Here is a 22825-nt window from a genome sequence, read left to right as displayed (position 1 = left end):
TAGAAAAAATGAACCCATCATTTTCGTTTTACAAAGTAATCTATTTCAACGGAAAGTATTTATTAAAACCCCTAATATATAAATTTTATAGCTTACTAGGCTTGCATGTCCCTTAAAAGAATTCATAAACAGTACTAGACTCTATATCAAATATATCTCAAACTGTTGATCACATTTCTAACGATCACAAACGCATTATTGAATTTAATATACCCTGGCCCTCTTGTAATTATTATAATTATTACGTATTGTTCGAAAAACTAAATGAAACGTCACTTGCATTCAAAATTCTTTTCTCATAAAATTTAAGACACTTTACAAATACACTTTGGGCAGTTTGTTTTAAAACAGAAAAAACACGCTTCAATGCACAGAAGTATCATTCCCTAGGTAGTCAAATAAGTTTCTCATGTTAAACTCAGTCTGCCTCATTTGCTAACATATAAAACAAAGTCTCTAACAAGACCGAGTAACGACAATTATCTAAAATCACACAAGTGTCAAAAATCCCTAGTGGTAAAGTGTTGTTTAAACAAATTGTTTAACTAAGAGATACTTTCAAACGCATAAATAAGAAGAGATAAAATAAACGTAACCAAATTTTATAATAAGAGAAGAGGCAGCATTGAAAAGACAACAAAATGAAAAAATATGAAAAATACGAATGCATTACTAAGATAAACAAAAAAGACGCTACACTTTAAGTGAGTATAAAATTCAGTTAGATATAATCATCTTGCTCCGTAAACTCCGTAAGCATTAATTCTTGTTTAATAGGGTTTTGAAGAAAAATCCCAGATAAGACATTTAACGAATCATACCATGATGCGCCTCACAAGGTCACAATAAGAAATGAATCCCGCATCTTGGAGAGGAAAAACCAAATAAACCTAAAATTTGGGACCGAGACACGTTGAGGAACTATGCATACTATTTCACAATTTTTAAGAGCTATAAACTGAATCCAAGTTTACACAGAACTTGCAGCAATAAATAAATTTTTTCTTATCTTTTAAGTTTTTTTTTTAACTTTTATCTAATTGGAAACCAAAAACCCTATAGCTGGCCATGGCTTATCGTTAAATACTCTACACCACCACACAGTTATTCATATACTAAATTTCCAAAATATGGCGTTATATCGGAAGTGGCCCCAAAGGGTCGTTCGATCCGAACCATTTCTGATAATTTTCATTCTTAGGTCAAAACAAGCCAGTGTACCAAATTTCATGAAATTATCATAAAATTTTGCGATCTCTAGGAGGCATAAAAGAAGCAGAAACAGACAAACAAGCTTTAATCGGTTCAGAAAACGATCCTTCGCATAAAGAGTGGGCCTTCCACGCGTTGCGCTAATTCCGAACTCCGTAATGTAGCCTATGATTCGGATCTTACCGCAGCGGTGATTTTCTTCTTTCTTCGACTTCATTCGATTACTTTGAAAGCTGAACTTCATGCTAAAACTAAATCTCTGTAGCGTGCATGTCCCGCGCTGATATCCAGACACAAATCGTATTGTTTGAAAATTCTTAGTTTGCTGTTCCAAGTGTTTGGAACTACGACTCCCCATTTTTGGTGTTAAAAATTTGAAAAATACCTTTTATGTTTTAGATCAACGTTTCTGAGTCACATTTCAATAACGTAAAATCGTATCATATTATAATCGTATCGTGTGTAGAGTACCTTCTCGAGTCTGTGTGTGCAGCCATATTCTGCTAGTCTCTTGCATTCTAAAGCTGTGCCTAATATGACAGTTTTGAATGGCATGCGGACACCATCAGGGTCGACTCACCAACTCAACGAATTTTGCCAAAAAAATTAGATGATAATCGTCACTAAACGAAAGTAGAACTTTCGGCAATGCCGCGAAAACAAAGAGTAATCCGCCTACTTACAATACATTCTTGGCTACTGCACATAAGTCGCGACAATAATGAATCGGACTTTCCGACAGTTCTAGGTAAAGTTGCAAAATATTCCTACAGGTGTTAAAACAAACCTTGAATATACACTCACCTCGTAAGACCAATTCGTTATCTCAAACTGCAAACATATTCGTGGGCGAATTACATCTGCCGTAAAACCTGACCTAATAAATTTTGAAGTTTTTATCTTGATTTTGGCAACTTTGGGATTTTCAATATAATAGAGAAGCCTGGATAGATAAGCCGACTTATTAAGAGACAGAGTTGTAATCTCACATTAGTCAGGCGTACGCATCCCTTTATCCCCTTATCCGAAAGGCAATCTCGTCGAATTTTTTCGTAATCATAAAAAATTCGCAGAATTTCTTATGCATTCTTAATTTGCTCTCACAGCTCGTCACTCTATCGTTTATATCATATCTATGCAACAAGTAAAGTCTAATTGCCATATAAATTGAATCATAGTAACGGATGTACAAGATTCGCTAAAAGGTGAATTTAGCTTTCTCGCGATTAATTTTTTTTTTTTTTTTTTTTTTTTGTTAACATTTTTATAACATGCTTCTATCAACTTAAAAATAACAATGATCTCTGCCTTTTAAAAATTATTGATCGTAATCGATATTGCAACAGCTTGAAAACTATTATATGAGCAAGCACTCCTCGCATAGATCAGATTAGCATTCATAAATAATATGAGTAAATAACATTTGTTCGTTGCCTTAAGGTCGTAATTATGAATACATTATAAATTTAGACGAATGTATTCCAAACATTATAACAATTTGCATAAAGAAAAGAAGTGTTTCTCTTTAATCCATGGCCTTGCGTTTTATGGTCTTTCAATGCTATTTTAGGTGTATTACAATTTTGATAAATTGCATATAATTTTGTAATTTAACCTCAAGCAACAGACAAATTGTAATATTTATTATATCTTTTCTACGTTAATAGCCCGAATCGCTGGATTTTAGTGAATTTTTTTGTGTTTTTTTTTTAAATAAATTTTTTTTTAAATTTAAAACCTTAAGACATGTATTTGTAATATTAACTCTAAAGTAGTTTACATAAAAATACTTTTACAGATAATTCCTTACATTAATTAGCGAAGAATAGGATACGTTAGGCTTGTTGTTTCAATCGCAATATATATCGAGATATACGCATCATATGCGCTGCAACTTGTATGTAATAAATGTTTAAAAAACGTAGCAGTCTGAGGTAGTCGTGATATATATATATCTGTGAAGTTGTGTCTCGTCGTTCTATAGACAAACAAGCAAAAGTTTTCATCTGATTAAGTTTGAAAGTGATCCTGATCTACTCTTAAATACTTCCAGTAATAATTTAAAGAACTGATAGTAAAATCCGCAATAAAATTTATCTAAATGAACTAAGGCCTTTGCATGGTCTGAATACAAGCACAAAACTGATCAACCAGCTGACAAGTTAAAAAATCCTAAACTGAGTAAAATCCGCGCTAAAATCTATCTAAGATTGATGCAAACGTTTATAAGGTCTTTGTAGGGTCTAAGGACGAACACGGAACTGATCAACAAGCTGACATGGTAAAAGATTGTAATTCCAAATCTATCGGTCCGTCCGTCCTCCCGTCTTATTGCCAGGCGTACTGTCTATCGAACTCTGGAAATCGCAAAAATTAAAAGAGCAAGAAAGGGCTTAGTCCACATATTGTTAACCAATTTCCACATGCCAAATTAGGAAAATTTGAAAATGGACTAGCTTCTGTTAACACGCTTCCCGCTAGATGTACCGTTTTCAGTACACGTTAAAATGCAATTATAGGCCCAGTTCAGTTTTTTAGATTAAGATAATAGAATTGGAAATTAATTAATCATTAATTAAAATTAGGTTAATTAATTCAATTGTTTTTGTTATATAAAATATTGTGTTGTTTAATTATTTTTTCTTACAAAAAACATATGTTTTCTCTTGTGAACACCAAAAAAAGTATTTATTCAAAGGTTATTAAATTTCTTAACGAGCAGCGTGACAGTGAAAAAATGAAACAAATTACAACCGACATTAGTTATTGGTAATGAAGCGTTTATTGTTTAAAAACTTGACGAAACGTCAACAAAAACCATATACTTAAAAATATTTTCGTTAATAGACTACGCAGATAACAATTTGCATCAGGTACTGATCTACAATTTGGATCAAAAACTCCTTTATAATTTCTTTCAGTCGGATTCAATAGACTAAAACCAACCATTTCAAAGGAACGACAAATAAAAAGACGTCTTATAAGCTGAAATTTGCAAGATGGTAAAATGTGGGGAGAGGCGATCTTCTAGAGAGAGACACTTTTTTGCATTAATTTGGTTTTAAAGATATGAAGTCCAAATTACCATATGGGACCATGCGACTTATGTCAGGCTAGAGTAAATGTGTCCTCTCCAAGGAATTAGAAGATGGGAATAATTTAACATCATACGCAAATGGATAACCAAAGGAAGGACCGCTAGATATAAACAATGAATGTTGACCTTGAATGACCTCTGATGAGATAAAGTTGATGTTATCCGATGGGAAAGATGCCAAATTGAATGTTATCCAAGCAAACCAATAATAATGACTTATTATTTATTGCGTCAAAGGCCATTCCTTGATATCTCTATGAACGACATCAGTTTGATAGTTTGCAGAAAAACGATTGTGAAACAGTTAAACAGAACTTATCTTGGTGCAAGATTCATTTTAAGACGTATATAAATTGTTTCGCTCGATTTTATATAATTTATTACCACATCACACATTTATGATAGCGTGTATTAATTAAGAAAACAAAAAAGAAAAAAAAATGAAATCTTTAATAATAACATTCTATTAATAAATTCTAGGTGCAATTGCTTTGCTTTAATTTCAGTTATTTGAAGTTTTTATAATTTGGCAAAAACGTGTCTAACATTTACGACTCGTAACGAGCGTACAGTTTATTTGTACAAAACGCCAATAAACGGAAGAGTTTCTATTTCAAATTTATTTAATATTTATGAAAAACGTATATTAACATTTACTTTAGGTTATGACATAGATACGCAGTAATTAATAAATTTTGAAAACTAAAAACTAATTTATTTTTAACGTATATACGTTTGTCTTACTCATCGCTCAGAGAGCATGCATTGTTACAACTTATTGTTCTATTTGTAAGATATAAGCAAACATATACGACGCAATTTCAGCATTTTTAACTGAGTAGTTATTTTACATAGAAAAACCTCCTGCTTACACGAGAAAATATACAATTTTGTTTCAGTTATTTGCAAGGGCTTGTATAAGGAACACTCGGTACATGTAGCGGAAATCCAATAATTAAGAAAATTATATTCGATCGCGATTGAGTCTTTTATACACATCAGCGTGATCTTAAAACAGAGAGCTAAAGAAAAGGACTAAATTTTTTTACTTTATAATATTGGGTGGGTACGGGTGGTTTTTCCGATTTTCAGAGAAAAATTTGAAATTTTTACAGTGTTGTACTTTCTGTGTAACAAGCAAAAAGTACGGAAAACAAAAGTGTACACAGTTTTTGTTGTGTAGGCGTGGGGGTGTGTTGTAGGCATTTTCTTTCAAAGGCTTAGCTTCTTTTCAAATTCTCTTGCAAGGTTAAAGTCGATATCGCCCGCGTAATGTTTATCGCCGATATTACACGATTACTGAGACAGACAAGCTTCGATGCATTCCGGATTTGAAGCTGCCGACACATTTGTATGCTGTATGGAGTCTTTGAAGCTTGCTTCTGTGCGTTATAAAGGTGTTGAAAAACAAATGAAATTATGATACACTATAAAATCGAGTAAGCTTGGACCATTTTTTCCACTTTTTATCAACATCGCCCATACAATATACATTAAAATTTTTGTAAATTTATTTGCTATAATTTATGAGTAACGAGCAAGAAAACCAAATTTCATTCCTTTTAGCAAGGAAGCGTGTTCTCAGGTTACATAGTACTACGGGCATGCACATCGACCAATTTGGCCCATTTCCAGTATTAAACTTTGTGCAAGAACTTCCAATGTTTCTATCAAGATTTGAACAAAAATTACATGGGCGGAGTGATACCCAAACGGACAGACGGACATGCTTAAAGCGATTCAGAATTTGATTCAGATCAAGTATATATACACTTAGCGAGGTCTCTGAAACTTCCTTCTGATCGTTGCAGACGTTTTGACAGAACGAGTAGAACCCTCATCCTTCGGCGATGGGTATAAAAATATACATCATAGACTCGATTATGATTATCGAAAAAAGCTGAATCGGTTTCGACATCCAGCTCGTGTCGCTCGTCTTAGCTTATTATCTATTGTCGAGAAGCTTCATTGTCGCAAAAAACTTAATTGAAAAATACAAATCTAAAAAATTTGTTTTATGAAAACGCAATAAACTTTAAAAGAGGCGTGTCTATGTCCAGTGTTCAGAAACCCATAATCTGCAGCCTTTAAAAATCTTAGTACGAACTAGGTACGAATATGTTTTACATCCAGCTAAAAAGCCCACTCGGTCATCAGTCTTTACTTAACGAAATGTTTTGTAATTCTAATAACTGGCTTGGGAGGAAAAGGATCAAAAACTGTAAGTTTCTCGCTTGCAGTAGTTGCTGGTTCTACTTACTACGTAAATCGGATCAATTACATGAAGCTTCGAACTTAGGGAGTACTTTTTTTTACAAAGAATGCACGCGTAAGCTGCACGCTATGGATTTTGAAGAATATTTTTTTAACGAAATTCGCTCAAAGTTAAAGAACACCTGCACAAGCAGTGAAGCTATCTGCAGCTAATTGTTATTATCGCAGCTCCAAAAATTTTCATAACAAGGGCAATTAGCACAGCCTTGTGAAAAATAGCCAACTTTCGAAATGTGTGCATATATACGCACATATATATGCTTCAACGGCATGCATAACCAATTAAATTTTGTCGGTCATGCTACTTCATTTATTTGCATCATGTTAATGTTCAGAGTTATCATCTTTCGTCGAATTTCCCGTTTTCATCATAAGCAACTTTGGCACGTTTTGTTATCATAACAAGGATCAATTGATGATCATCTTCAGCGAATATAAAATAAGCAAGATTCGCGAATCATACTATCAAGCATTTCAAAAAAAAAAAAAAAAAAAATTTGAAATGCATTCTTTCACTGCGACACACGTGTACCTACATCAACTCTTTCCTATAGAAATGCATTCCAGCACTTATTAAAAGCCATGCAATCATTTCTACTTAACTTAACAAGTAGTCAAGACTCGCCTAAGCATTTTCCTGCCATATGACGTCGTAATGTCTGTGATGTTCATTATAGATAAAGTGTTTAAATTAAACCTGTTTTAAATAATTTAGTTAATTTAAATGCTAAACTATCAAAGAGTCCATGAAACCAAAGCTAAAATAAATTCAAAATATAATTTTAGTGTTAGAATTAGATATTTAAAAATCACATAAATGTATTCGAAAAAAAAGAGAGAGAGATATTTGGTGCATAAATAAATACTTTCCGTTTTTTGATAAAATTCAACTTTATTTAAAATATATTTGCTATTAAACTTAATAATCGGAGTATTCATCATTACTGTCTATGGTCTTTTGACTTTTCCTCACGGTAGAAACTTCGCGATTTCAAGCCATTATCGCATACCTTCAACTCACGTGAACCCCTCATCTGCTAAGCGTGACTACATTGATCTGAATCAGTGGCCATCAGAAAGAGACAGGGCGGACGAATATGTCACATGCATGAAAAGCTCCCAACTCAAGATTAAAATCACTTCCTTGGCCGCTTTTTCTGAAGACGGACGGACATATGCAAATTTTCATGGCCACAAGATTAAAACTTTCCATAGGAAATCTTACAAACCGCTTTCAAAGCCTTTCATAACATTCTGCATTTTTTCTCGATCTTCAACAGAATAACATGCAGTAAATGCTGCTTAGTGACTCCAACTCCTGGAATATTTTTACCACACCAGCGTCCATATTTAAGCTATGTACTACCTGACATTTCGGGCAAACGGACTGTGTGAGGTACGCTTTATGAAGCAACTAATTTCCGAGAAAAAAGTTTATTAGTGAATGCAATAATTGTCTAAGAAGCGCAATTAATGTTCAATGTTACAGATATTATGAATGATAAGACGATACTCCGTTACATTCACGTTTGCACGGTCTATCCTCTACATTGCAATGTCCTGCCTGCTCTTCCTAATCACAAAATCACCAAATTGAAGATACCAAGCTCAAATTTGGAACACTTTTGATCGCCTTAAACGTAGATAAGCTTGGAAATATGCATTTCCTGCATAACGCTCATTAATAACTTCCTTACAATGGAGTTTATAAAGAAGCTAAATTCTTTAATAAGCAATTCTGATGATATTAATCGTACACATATAATTATTAGATATGCAGTCTGAATAAAATAAATAGCTGACTATACGCAATTAATGGATTCCGCAAGATCGAGTAGATAAAAGTGGAGATTACGCAGCAAACCGCTCTTCATGGATTCAAATCTTAGCGCGATCTCTTGATCACAGCTATGGTATAAGGCTTACCGATTAGTTAAACTCTATAGGCTGCAATCAGTCTGTATGCCTTTGTCTCCCCCCAATTCTATCCAACCATCGCCATGTTACTACACTTAACACTTAGATGACTTTACACAAATTGATATCGAAAAGTCGCAGAAAGCTTAAGTTTATCAAGAGATATAACGTAAAATACTTCCTAATAAGTCAATGAATATTTAAATTTTCAATAATCTGGAAGCCCAATATTTTTTAGATCACCTACTATTCATTTTAACTGATGATTAATAAAAAAAAAAAAAAAAAAAAAAACGACTCCAAGTTATAAATATTTTGATTTCAAATCAGTGAAAAGAAGAAAAAAAAGTCATAAAATTAGCAAAAGTTGATGTCATCTTACTATATAATTATTAAAAACATTAAAAAAGTTTTTGCATACAATAATCACATAAAATGAACGTCATCATCATCAGTGTAATGCAATTAATATGTATGAACACATATGTGTGTCATAGTGGCTATTAACACCAAATCACCTTGACTACGCTTAATAAATGCGATTTAGAAAAGAAAACGAAAAAACTAAAAAAAAAAAAAAAGAAGTAAACGCGGCGCTCACTCATATCATTAAATATGAATTCATTTCTACAAATGAATTTTATTAAAATTTATGTAAATTATCATTAAACATGCATGCGATAATAAGCGGAGAGGTGCTTCGCGTAGCATTACACCAAATTAATGAGATGAACGCAAGATGATTATTTTAGTTAACAAACTGCTACTTTATCATAACTATAATGATTATATTCATTGAATTTTAAATAAACGTACAACTTAAACGTACAACTTGGTCGGACATGGTCGACCTTTACATACGTTACAACAAACTTAGACACTTAAGATTGTAACTTAAGATTGTAAGTAAGTTTTCCATGACGAGAAATTAAATAAAAGGCACCATCCCATCACCAAACTTTTACATATTCATTCAGTAGGCTAAGTAGGTTTTTATTTATCTATTTTGTCTTTTCTGGCTACAATATGTATGCTTTAAGTGGAATTTGGTAGGCAACATTTTTTAAGATCAAAGGCTTGAAAACTTTGATATGATAAAGAAGAGCATTGATCAAAAGCAATAGCAAAGTTCAAAGGAAACAGTTTACCATATTTTCAAGGTTAAAGTAAGACATGGGACTTAATAAGAGAATCTAAGTCTAAGTAATTATATCTGTACGTGTTGCGAGCTATAGGTTACCGCATTACGAATCGAAACCGTGAGCAATAATTTGGTTGCCAAGAGCCTTACCCTGTCGGTTATGCGATAGACTCATTATAGCCGTCAATTTTTATCGGAGAATACTAAAAACCCTAAGTTTCTTTAGTAGAGAAACCTTTTTCAAAATAATACTTTACATGGGGGGTGATTGCAAAAGTGGCGAGTTATTTTCAAAAGGTTGCTTCCTTAAAATAAAATTTGTCTTTGTATCAATTTTCATCAAAATATCTAGAAAATAACGGGCGACATCAGACGGACGCAAGGATGGACTTTTGAATCGACATACGTTGTAGGATTATATTGTAACAAAATCCTTGCGAGTTTGAAATTGCTGTGAAAGCTACATAAATCAATCCAAATTTAATATACCTTTTACAGAAGTTGTGTAGGGTATAATAAGCGAATGTGTGCAAGAGAATGACGGATATCAATACAGCTGTGAATTGTTTGGATTGAATTTTAAATCACTTCCACTGCAAAAGAAAAAAAAATATTGTTCACTTGAAGCGAATTTTGAACACCCGTCAGAATGGGCACACGTGCAAAGACAGATTGATTTATTTGTCGATTGTCGACTTATACATGAATGAATATACAAAACATAACTTAATTATCCTTCACACCTTCACTAGCAAGGAAATCAGTTCGGATGATCGGGAGCTTGTTTGCACGGAATCTTTACATTTCCATGATAAATATTTTCTCTATCAGGTTTTGGGTAATTATTTGCCACGGGCTGTAAGTTGTTCGTAGTAATATTTAAAAATTTTAGACTTTAAAATTTTTTATTTTTTTTAGCTTTTTTATCATTGTACCGAATTTCGGGGCGGATTGCAGCCACTTTTCTGCACGATCTACTAGCGGAAATTAACCCCAACTTTCTATAACAGTTTTTAGGAATTTTAAAGCTTACGCTAATAGGAAAAATATATATAGCAAGATAGGATAAGACAAAGAAAAAGAAAAACAAAAGATTTTGTACGATGGAGTAAACAAAAGGGCTATCACTTCACTTTATCTTTCGCTTGTCGCCCACTTGTAAATCTCATTGTTCTATTTGCATACAAAGCCCATACCTTTCAATAGAAAGCTTAAAATTGTTAAGATATATTTTATGAAACAAAGAAAAAAATAAATAAATACATATGTACAAGCTTTTAATAATAAAACACTGACCTATAAACCGAAAGAAAGAGAAGCGTTACGAAAAAGTTCGGGATTTATTGTTTAAAGAACAACATTTTTCTATAATTTTCAATTACTTTAAGGTGTACATATGTCTTATTAGTAAAGAATGGACTCGGCTAAGGCTATTATTCATACATAATCATAATCCTATTGCGAATATTATAATATCGATTATGATCCTCCACATACCGATAGATATTCGTCGCCTTTCTCCACTTCTAACTCGCTACATATGGATTGGAGCGATGTAAGGAAAGGTTTTTTTATTACTTATCACCAATATTCGCGATGTATTCGCGAATCGATTTTCTGCATTTTCCACAATCAATATTCATTTTACGTCTTTATTCAATCTTTAGTGCGAATAAAATATCTTTTCAAAAATACTTATGTTACATACGTCATAAGGAGTTGATCATATCACCTTAGGCATGATTTATGCATAAGCACGCAACATAAAGAAGAAGATTTCAGCACTTTGAAGGCGAGTCGCTTCTCTAAGATTCGTTTTGTTTGTTGCATGACTGATTGATTGCTTTAACTTTTAGAGAGGGGGCGGCTTATAACCACAAAAGCTTTAAGAAATAAAAAAATAAAAATTTTTTTTATATTTTTTTTTTTCATTTTTAAATATTTTAAAAAGAATTTGAAATAATAAGACAAAGCAACGAGGGACGCAGACAGACACGTACACAGATGTCGATTTTTTTGTAATTTTTGCGATTTTATGCTAAATGTTATATTATGTGTGCGGATAGAGCCGAAATGAAAACCGCGTTTGTTGCTTTTAACAAAATTGATTACCAAAACGTGTTTGGCAAACATAATTAACCGCCGCCACAACACTATGCAGACAGTTCGCGAGATACCTAACATTCAAAAAGTCCACTTTGAAAATTTATACATTTGAAATCTCATTGAGACACCTTAAAAATTCAAAAGGTGGCGTTTAAAGATTGTTTTTTTTTTTTTTATTTTTTTATATATATATTTTTTTTTTTTCTTATGTAGCATTAAAATATCTCTAGTATACGCTCGATTTTTATATTCAGCTCTAATAGATTTGTCAAATGTTTGTAACACTTACCATAAACTATATCTATAATGTACATACATACATATATATTTTTAGTAAGCACGAACAAAGGCATTAGTGTATTGGTTTGACGATTCGTTTTAAAAGCATTACTACGAACCCAAAGGTTTTTCTTTAACATGCATTCCGCCCTCAAATTCAAATTATGCTTGAATATCAACTGATTCTGACGATAACTTTATTTAGTTTTTTTTTATTATTTATTTATTTCCTTAATTTTTTTTTTTTATTTATTAACATAAACTGCCAGAAATCTTAGAAACTTGAAAATCTATGCCTTATTTTTCATCATATTATGATGGAGCTGTTATCAGGTATGTTATGCTACGTACGCTCACCCGCAGGTCCACTATTACGAAAATAGTCTTTCTTCCTTCTGTTACACCTTATTCTATATATATTCGCTTGTGTAAAGGAAGTATGATAGCCAAAGTTTAGTCAAATTAAGGAGTCAAGGAAGGAATCGATAACTTATATATAAAATAGTCGAGAAGATAACAGAAAGAGGAAATAGGGGATAGTGTTGTTTACGTGGGAAGGTGTGAACAAGTTTGATTCATCAGAATGTAGTTCCCAAACCACGGGAGAACTGTTTAGTTAATAATTTAAGCTTTTACGACACGTTACACTTTCGTAGCACGTTACGTGCCTTTATTTCCTGCGCCCGCATGTTGCCTTTCGTTATCGAGCAACAATTGTTAGTTATCAAAATATTCGACCTAAGCCGGCCTGATTTTATTTCCTTTACATTCGAGTTACTGAAATGCTTAACAGACTTAGCTCACTATCGTTTTGTTTTTTATTTTTATTTATTTTTATTTTTTTTTTTGCCTCTGCTGCTTAAGCAAAAACCTAACAAAAAATGTTCATATTTAAATACTTCAAGCGTTCAGTTTGGTATTTTGAGGTTTCATACATTATTTGTCTGTAATGACTCTAAATATACAGTTGCAATTGTTGTTGTAAATAGTTTTTTGCATTTAAACAAAACAAAAAAAGCAAAAAAAAACAAAAAAACAGTAAATTTATTCGCCTTAACTTTATAACTATTTTTTTTGTGGCATTCATTTATTTATATTCATATTTGAAACGGGTGGTAGTGACTGTTGTAATTTGTTACCTGGTGTAACATTGAAACAGGTTCAAATGTTATATTCACGGAGAATACGCGCAAACAATCGTTGGCTTATGCAGTTATGATATCATTGGCCATAAAGTACGTAACACAAATAAAAACAACACTTTACTTGTAAATATTTATTACACAGTTTTAAAACTAATAGGACAATTATTCATGAAGCAATTGTTAAGTTAAATTTTTAAGAAAAAAAAAAAACAAAATATTACAACTTTACTTGATAAAACCCTTCTTTCAAGATCCTCAAAATTGAAATTAGTTTTTAAAAATAATTGACTTTGTCTTGTACATTAAAGATGAACGTTTGCTATCTCACGTTCAAATAAATTTAAAAAAATGCTTTGCAGTAAAATAACTTATGCGGAACTTATCTCATTTCATGCAATTTGCCAAAGAACAAATGCCTGTCGGGCTTAAGAAAAGCTTTGTTCAAGTAAACGCAATTGTATCTCATACCCAAGTACCGACCATCAAAAGATGGGATTGTACTCATTTTAACAAAAAGTTTGCAAGAAGCTGCAGAAACCTCGTAAATTGTGTCTCCAGCATTGTCAAAATCCAGCATTGATCTAAGTATGTCTTTCTGTCCGTCTATGTAACGTGTCTTTGCAAGATACTTCTAGTTTCAAAAATGACTTTGAAAGATGGTTTCATTGAAAGTTCTCGCGAGCAAGTTAATACTGAAAATGGACTAAATCAATGACAGGATACGACCCAACATAGCATAAACAGAGAACATCTTAACTCGTAAAAGCGAAAGAGTTGTGTTTTCTGTTCAATGCTTGTAAGCTATAAGAACACATTGATTAAAATTTAGACATATATACTACGAACGATCTTACAATAGCCGTACAAAGATGGAAAAATTCTGCCGCGCCCATCCAATATTAAGGAGTATCGAAATATTCTTTCTTTCATGATAAAGATACTGATTCGACCGCAACCGTCTTCAATTTTCTTTTATATCCTAAACAGCCAAGTACAGGCGTAGTTGAAACTTTACATATGTCGAACAATTTTCAATTTCTTCACTTGCGTTTATTATACAATGGCCTTTGATAAAGAAGTACAGACGGCATCTTTGTGGTCTTTCGAGAGATTAGTTATTAGCATAACGGACAGCCGCACCCACATCCATCCTTTACCGAAAAGGTCTGGTCCATTCGTATCAAAACTCAGATTTACTACAATAATCGCGAAAATTTGTCTGTCCGTATACGCGTGTATCTTTTGTCAATCCGTCGCTGCGAATGCAAATTTAATTCGATAGAAAGGGCTTGGAGGCAGAATCGAATTTAGTTAGCAAGCACGTTTATGTGCTACCTTAAAAGAGCTCTGCAAAGGTCCTAAGACATTTTTGCCAAGAACTTTCACGTACATCTTATGAATCTATGTAAAAAAGCTTTTCAAATGACTAAACCTAACATCAAACGATAACATAAGCCGATAGCCTTAGATGCTAGTGCTTTAAGAGTTTGGTCTTAGAATTTATTTACTTGGCGAAATTAATAATAATAATAATAACATAAAAAGTATATTTTTCTACAGCCTATTTATACAGGGATGCATTTCAATAATGTGTTAAAAATTATTCGGAAAAGAAAAATTCGATTTCATTTAACTCGTTTGTTGCATCGCGACGAACTTTTTACTATTTTGCGATAAGGGATTGTCGTTGACAGATCGATTTTCAAGCATTTAGTACAAGGAAGCTTTTTAGTATTTTTACTTCATCTAGGTTCGGTACTTTAATGTAGATTCACGTCTTGTGTGCAAAGATATCTTAATTTTGTTAATTTGGGCGGTCTAGGATTCCAAGTCCAGCAAAGCCGCTAACTATTTAATCAGAGCTACGTTGAAGATCTTAAAGTGTTCTCTAAAGATAGCTGGTCAAGGTCCTCGATAATTAAATTGAAGTTTATCTCTTCACCCTACTTATATCCTTCACAACTTTTGGATGTTAAATTTTTGCAGATGTATGCAGAACTTGAGAGAAGCCTTTTATTACACCGCGAAAGTGATTTTGAATCAATTTAAGGTTGTCTGTCCGCCTGTCCGTCTTGTTTTCTTGTGTTGAACGCAAAGAGCGCAATTTTTAAGACTTCACAGAGCCACCTTTTGTCATAGCAATAAATTCAGAAACATTTTCTGAATCGAATTAAGCTTGTCTATCCGAATTAAGTTTGACCGTCTTCTTTTGAACCCACACACCGCATTTTTTGAGATATTTTGAATCCAATTTGCCACATGCACTTGTTTCGGCTCAACGGCGAACGCTATTGAAAATGCTTCAGATCGAATCCATTTTCCAACTACTTCCCATATAATGCCTCCTTTTTAGTAACTGTACAATGATTTAGGGCATTTTATGGTGGTATTTGACTCATTACAATACTTTTACTTCTTACATCTTATAAATTAAATACTCTTGCCGATAATCACTATAGCGTCACTAACAATAGGCTAAGCGTAGAGTCGTCCGCTTAAAATTGATAGATTATTTCAATTAAATATAATCAAATAAAAAACAATAGACAAAGAAATGAACAAAACCTGCGATTTTAATAAAAGAAATCGTTTGAAGGTTTCCCATGGCCTGGCTTTAAAACTGAAAAGTAAGAGGCGGTTTTCAACACATACTTCATAATTTTCTACGTTTCCTTCACCTTCGAAATTTTTAATTTTAGTTATAGTCTTTATTGCTGTTGCCTCATTAATAGCTCAAAAAATCATCAAATAACAAAATTGCGTGTTTTTAACTAATCACAAGCATATTACATGCACACGACACACAATACGTTCGTTTACTGATTAATCAGTTGCAAGCACAACATGCAATGGAGTTTTGTTTATGGCTTCAAAAAACTAATTTCGAAGATAACTGAAGACAAAATTTGTTAGGTATCGTTAGAAACGTAAAAAAGAAATAAATAAAAGAAAATCTTTTTGTATTTATTACAAAAGAAAATAAACGAGAAACGAAGACCACCTAAAGCATATCTATTTAAACTGCGGGCTCAACAAAACTATTGCAAATTTTGTGCAAAAAGATATTGCACAAGATCAACACACACAGTATAAGTGCAAATTTAATCTCGTACAAGTGTAAGAAAACTAATGGAAAACACCTTTTATAACAGACCTACCTTTGTGAATAGCTTTTCTTAAGAACGAAACGCAAAAAACTAAAACTAGATACGCAATGTTTGCTGGCAAACACATTAATAATTGTTGAAATAATTTTATAACACTACTAATGTGTTCAAATAGTAAGACCAATTTAATTTGATATTTTTCAAGTCCATTTATCATTTCAATGGTATTTCGGAGCCTTCAAAGTAATCCCCCTCAGATACTATATACTCATGGCAATGTTTCTTCTAATCCCCGGAACAGTTGTTAGAGTCGTTTTCCGGTATGGCTCTCAAATCTTTCTGCGCTTCAGCTTATATCTCTTCAATCAAGTCAAAACGTTGTCCCCGGAATGGTCCTTTGAATTAAAGAAACAGCCAGAAGTCAGATGTGGCTAAATCAGGTGAATGCGATGGTTGCGGAACACCGCGGATTTAATTTTTAACAAAATGATTTCGAACAACCTATGTGGAAATATAATGCTTTTGCTATCAATCGAGATCTGACGAGGTGAGGGCTATTGTACTAGGTACACTCTATTCGCTACGTATAATACAACCGCTTTCATGATTAGACTAAGACGTGTACCTTTTTTCACTGCGGCCTACTTAAACCACAAGTTGGGATCCCTCTGCTCAACAGTATTTATATCTATGTATGAACACTTGACAAACTTTAGATCCGTGTCCCAAATATCGCACTTTTAAGGCCAAAAAAGGGAAGGAAGAAGAAGGGGGGCCCACAACAATTTTTCATACTTTTTATGCCTTACATCACTTGTGGTATAGGGTATATTAAGTTAGTGCGTGCGTACGTAACACACAAAAGGGCTCACATTTTACTATACCGATCGATTCAGAATCATAATCTGAATGGATCTAAGCCTGCCTGCTGGTCTGATGTCTGCCCACGTCAGTTTGTGTTCAAGCTACAGGTCGCAATGTTTGAGATATTTTAATGGAATTTGGTATAATGACGTGTTTCGATCGAATGAGAAACGCTATTGAAAATAGTTCCGATCCCTCCATTTTTTAGACCACCTCCCATGTAACGCCCTATTCTGAAAAATCGTTATATGGAAAAAAAAATCGCAATTTTGAAAATTCCTTGGCGAAAGTGGCTAAGTAGTAGTATTTCGGCTTTCTAAATTGGTATGAAAACTTTGGACCGGCCGGACTCATGCAACAAAAACTAAAGTTCATACGACAAAAAGGTAGAAATTTCAATGCTTCATAATGAAAATTATATCGTAATAGTAATTTAACATAAAAATATTAACTGTACTACATTTTGACCATCTCGGTCTATTTTTTGGGTCCTATCCCACGTAAGGATTTCGCAAAAGTTTTTAATATGTAATAATATATGTAATGATATCAAGGGTATCTCAATTTTTGAACCTCTTGGGCACAACTGTTCTAACGGGAGGTAAAACTTTGTTTGGAAAGAGGTCTTATTTTTAATATACAGTTCTACAAACAGTAAGTTCCTATAGAAACATGGTACAATTTTTGTGTTTTATTGCAAAGATAAAAATTTCGTTAGGCATTGTGGCTTAGGACGTTTAATAGCCGACCTAGCCCGACTATAATATTTAACACTTGTTTATATGTCATTTTATGTATATTTTTTTTTTACATCTATATAGATTTTTTTGCATTTTATACTTTTATGGATACTAAATATTTAAAATTTGCCCTAACGGCAAACGTCACGGAATTTTATCTGCAATCAATCTTCTGCCGAAGTGATAGTGCGTGATGTAGTTATGTGAAAATCGCCGCTTGAAGAGGTAATTAAATTTTCCCAACTATCCCAAAAGATACACAAGCTGCAAGCTGAGAACACCGCATGAGCCGTAAATGCGTGTTATCTTCAGCACTGTACAATCGCCTCCTTTTGCATTTTTATGTTGTATGCGCTTGTATACATCTAAAAGGACTTTGCTTATTTAATTATTCAGCATTTATAACTATTAAAAACACGCCTTATTTTAGTATTGCGTATTTCCACATTGTCTTCCCTTTTTTTCTTACCGCTTCAATAATCTTGTGTTGCTTATGCTAAATAAAAATTTTATTTTCTTTTTTTACTACTTTTGGCACTTAGTTGTCTAGTACTTTGTCCGAAATCATATGCTTTTGTTAAATTGAAAGGTATAATCGAACAGCATCAGATGCCGACATCAACTTTCTTTGCCTTTAACTTGGTGACAGCACACTTTTTGTCATTTTAACTAACAGAGAGCCGGCATATCCTTCATGGGTGTAAGTAAGGCGGCACCTTACTCAAAGTTTTTTGATCGCTATTTCTCATTTCCAAATTTCTTTTTGGCAGACAATTTATTGATATTTGTGTGCGGATAAGCAAACAGTGTATTTTTTGCTTTCATTATTCCAATGGATTGCATTGCTATTTCTTTTCCAAGAAGTATTCTTTATCTTCAATGCATCATTGTTTCTATTACTTTGGAAGCAGTCAATATTAGCATCAACAACTCTTAAAGTTTGCTCCTTATAATCTGCTTTCCCTATTTCCGTTTCCAAAATCGACAAATACTGTTACTGGGGAGTTTCGCTTACACCTCCTTACATGTATATATTTCGTTTTTCTTTATTTCAATTTTCATCCTCCATATCATGTCCTTTACGGAAAGTATTTCGATTATTTTTTTTCGTGCAGAAACATAGACCATCTGTTCACCGGTTTTTTCGTCTTTTATTATTTCAAGTTCAATAGAGTTAGTAATTGGACGCCAAATATTTGATTGAAGTCAATAGATTCTTTCGTTTATTTTAAGTTGTTTAATGGATTCCCTAATTCTCCACTTCTGCAATCACGGCTTGTGTCAATGTTTCTCATTCTTTGTTGTTTCTTTCATCCTAGGTTTTTTCGAAGTTTATTCATTTCGTACAGTTCCGTTGGTACATTTGATGCTCACATTAGTAATATTTCCATTACATTAGAATTTTTACATATTGAACATCAGTCCTATTGTATGTAAGTTGTACAGACCCCATAAGATATTTACATGCTTGTTAGGCATCAAATTCTAAACCGACTTAAGCATGTCCGTCTGTCTGCTTGTCTATCTGTTTGTGTAATGTCTCTGACTAACAATCTTCTGGTCGTAGAAACAAAGCTATCTGCTTATAATTTGGCGAAACCACTGAAAGTTTTTGTGTGAGATCGGGACAAATCGTTCAAAAGACATATCCACAGCACAGCAAAATTCGAAACCGTCTTTGTTTTCAAAAAATTTAGCTTGTGACTTGTTACTTATAAACCGCAACAAATACAGATGGTCTTGTATAAAAACAAAAAAAAAAAAAAATTCGGCCGCACGCACTCAATATTATAATATATCAAATTTTTCATTTTATTATCAAAACGTTTGTAGCACCCAAGAACAACATGATTGATTATTATAATTAAGTAAGTAAAGTGTTTGTCTGTCCGTCTGTCCAATACTTGCCGCGGTAAACGTATCCATACTTTTGGATTTAGAAAATTTTACACATTCTAGGTGATTACATTCAATGCCGTTCGGTTTTTATTTGTTCCGGTCATCAAAACCGTCGGTGTTTTAGTTTTTGATGTTTGCTCTTCGTTTTTATTATCCATCTCTTTTTGTTTTTATTTTTTCTTTATTTGATAGCTCGTGTCTATCATTATTGTGTTTGCACTTAATCATCATTCTCCTTAGGACTATCAATTATAAACGCCGTCTTGGATTTTTCCCGGGATATGTTGAAGCATTCGTTAATTGTTAAGGCAAATTGATGCTAAGGCTTGTAACGTTCACGTGACCGATGAAGAATTTTGATAACGAAGGGCACTGAAAGAGTACCGTGAAAACAAATTTTCAAAAATTCTATAGCTTTTCTAGTTTTCTAGTTTGGCACTATCTCGTGCTATCATTGTTACAAATAAATTTGACGTAAGAATTAATTTAAAATGATGCATTTTTTTTATACTTTTTTTTCTCAGTGTAAACAATTTATGTTTCCGTTGGATCTTTTCGTTTTATTTCTCGATTTTTGTTCTTCGCTTATCTTTTACTTTATTTTAGAGACTTAAATAAACATTGAGTGCAAAGACTCTCGGCATTTGTTCCTCGAATAATATTAAATATGTATAAAGCAATCTTTGCTGTCGCGTCCTTGAAACCGTCGAAGCATAACCTTAAGTTAAAGGAACATTAAATCATGACATGTATGTTAACCTGAACCAATACGTCTACAATTCTTATCATCTAAAGTTGATTTCATGTAGACATAAAACCATTAAAAACCTTTCAGTATATTATGCTATAAAGTACAAAGAAACCATAAATCCTTACATGAGATATTTAACACTAAAAAAACAACAAAGTACCAACATAAACATATTTGAAAGTTAAAAATGTTTCTATACGACACTGGATTCACGACAATTCTTTAGGTATTCGATAATCGAGTTATTAAAGATTGGTTTCGACAACGTTTCCCCGTTTTTTAATTGTTAACGAAGTACCGTTCTTCGATTCATTTTAAAAAGTCTAAGAACAGCTTAAAACCTTTGTTCAGAGAGCAACAAAAAAGTTTACACCATTCAAGGCATGGGATACATTATGTTGGTACGGACTGATTTCTAATGAATTCAGATTTTATACTGAATTGATTTAAGCTTCTCTGTCCGTCTGTTATCGATGAACTCTTATAATCAACCTACAAAATCCGGAATAGCCGTGTTTTAGCCCTATTGAAAAGGGATTGAACCAGAGCCTTATACGTCGCACTTGGAAGAATTCGTTGTGTGAGAGAATTTCGTCATTTTTTAATATAGAAAATTTGAAACGAAGAAACCAATGCTCTTCTCTATAAGCATTCCTAAGAAACGCATGCTTCTACGCGGCAAAAACGGCTTAAAATCTTTTTAAGGACTGAATTTAACATAAGATATATTGAGGTTTCTATGAGGAAAAAAGCTGCAATGCGACTAACTACAAAATAAATTCTCTCCAAATACCGGCTTTGCCTACGTTAGGGTGGAGACAGGAATGGACAGATCGAGAAACGGCCACTTTACATTTCCTTTAAATAAATCAGGTAACTATCCTTTTTTTAAATATATTCCGCATAAATTATTGCATTTGAAATTAAAAGACTTCCAAATATGTTATAAACATCACAAGGATCTCTGCACCTACCACCGAAGTTTTAGACGTAGTAGATTTACTCTTTCTTTCACAAAACCTAGAAATACTTATCTGAGTAATTTTTTTCATGTTTAACACATTAGATCATCGGTTCGTCGCTCTGTCCACCTACCATTCCTCTGTTTCTATAATGCTCACTGTCGCAACCCTTAGCGTATTTATCCCTAATTGATAATTAATTTCAAAATTGAGCAATAGCATCTAAAACATCGAGTAGGCGTGGTCAACTTTTCTTAGGTACTTTTTTATGCTTGCTGTAGTTTATGAGTAATGAAAAAAAAACAACAATATTTTTTTCCTTTTAACAAAAAGAGGCGCTCTCTCTTCACCTAGCATTATAGGCGTGTCCTTCGATCAATTTGGAAGATTTTCATTACCAACCGGCGTGCAAAAACTTGTAATATTTCTCCTAAGTTCGAACTCGACAGCATCATTTTTGCGACCAGGAGAACGCTTACAATAGGCATTACACAGACGGACGGATGGACGAACATGCCTAAATCGATTCAGAATTTAACGCTTATCAAGTCTCTGCAGTTTCCCTCTGGGCATTTTGACAAAATGGATATAACTCTCATCCTTCGGTGCAGGATATAAAGAAGACCAAATCCTAAGGGACTGTACGTAAAACTATACCTGATAACAGACAATAAAACATTAACATAAATATTTTATCTTTCTGACTTTTACAAGGTAATGACAATTTTCTGCGATTTCTATTGTTCTTATTATAGCAGGTCTCACCGATCTTTGAAAAACTCATAACATCACCTTTAAGTTTAAAATCTGGTTAACTAATAACAAAGTTTAAGGTTTGCATATGGATTAATATTTTGTTTACTTTTAGAGTCCGTCGTAGGATAATTAATTTTTAGGAATGGTTTTAGATATTCCTGACTAATTCGAAACTTGTTGGAAATATATCCATTCACCCACTATAAAGTTCAATGTTCAGTTGTAAGTTTAACTTTGAATTTTATTGAAAGAGAGTGCACGGCACTCTTGACAGATGAAAAAAGAATTTTTTTTAATGAAATACTTCCTTATCAATGCAAAGCAACAGTGACTGTGGGTAGTTAAAATCGATTAAACCTCTCGTTTATCGTCGATACCATGACAACGGGACAAGTAGTATTAAACACTGGCCAAAGCATACGTTATGTTTGGCAAAGATCTTAAATCAATTGACAGAAAATTTCGAAATATTCTTAGTAGTAGGAAGCAATCTTAAGATCTTAAAATGGATCGAACGTAAGTTTAACTTAGGCAAAGAGCTTTGATCCAAACTCACGGTAGGGACATTGGATGTT

General features: G+C 33.0%; 1 protein-coding gene across 1 annotated transcript in view; it reads right to left on the bottom strand.

The window, feature by feature from the left end:
* LOC119636241 (KN motif and ankyrin repeat domain-containing protein 1) overlaps positions 1–22825 on the bottom strand; it is a 65775-nt gene that overhangs the window by 41875 nt on the left and 1075 nt on the right. The gene's annotated exons all lie outside the window — the stretch shown is intronic.

This window comes from Glossina fuscipes, unplaced genomic scaffold (assembly GCF_014805625.2).
Source record: "Glossina fuscipes isolate IAEA_lab_2018 unplaced genomic scaffold, Yale_Gfus_2 28, whole genome shotgun sequence".
NCBI lineage: Eukaryota > Metazoa > Arthropoda > Insecta > Diptera > Glossinidae > Glossina > Glossina fuscipes.
This window is presented reverse-complemented; position numbering and strand designations above follow the sequence as displayed.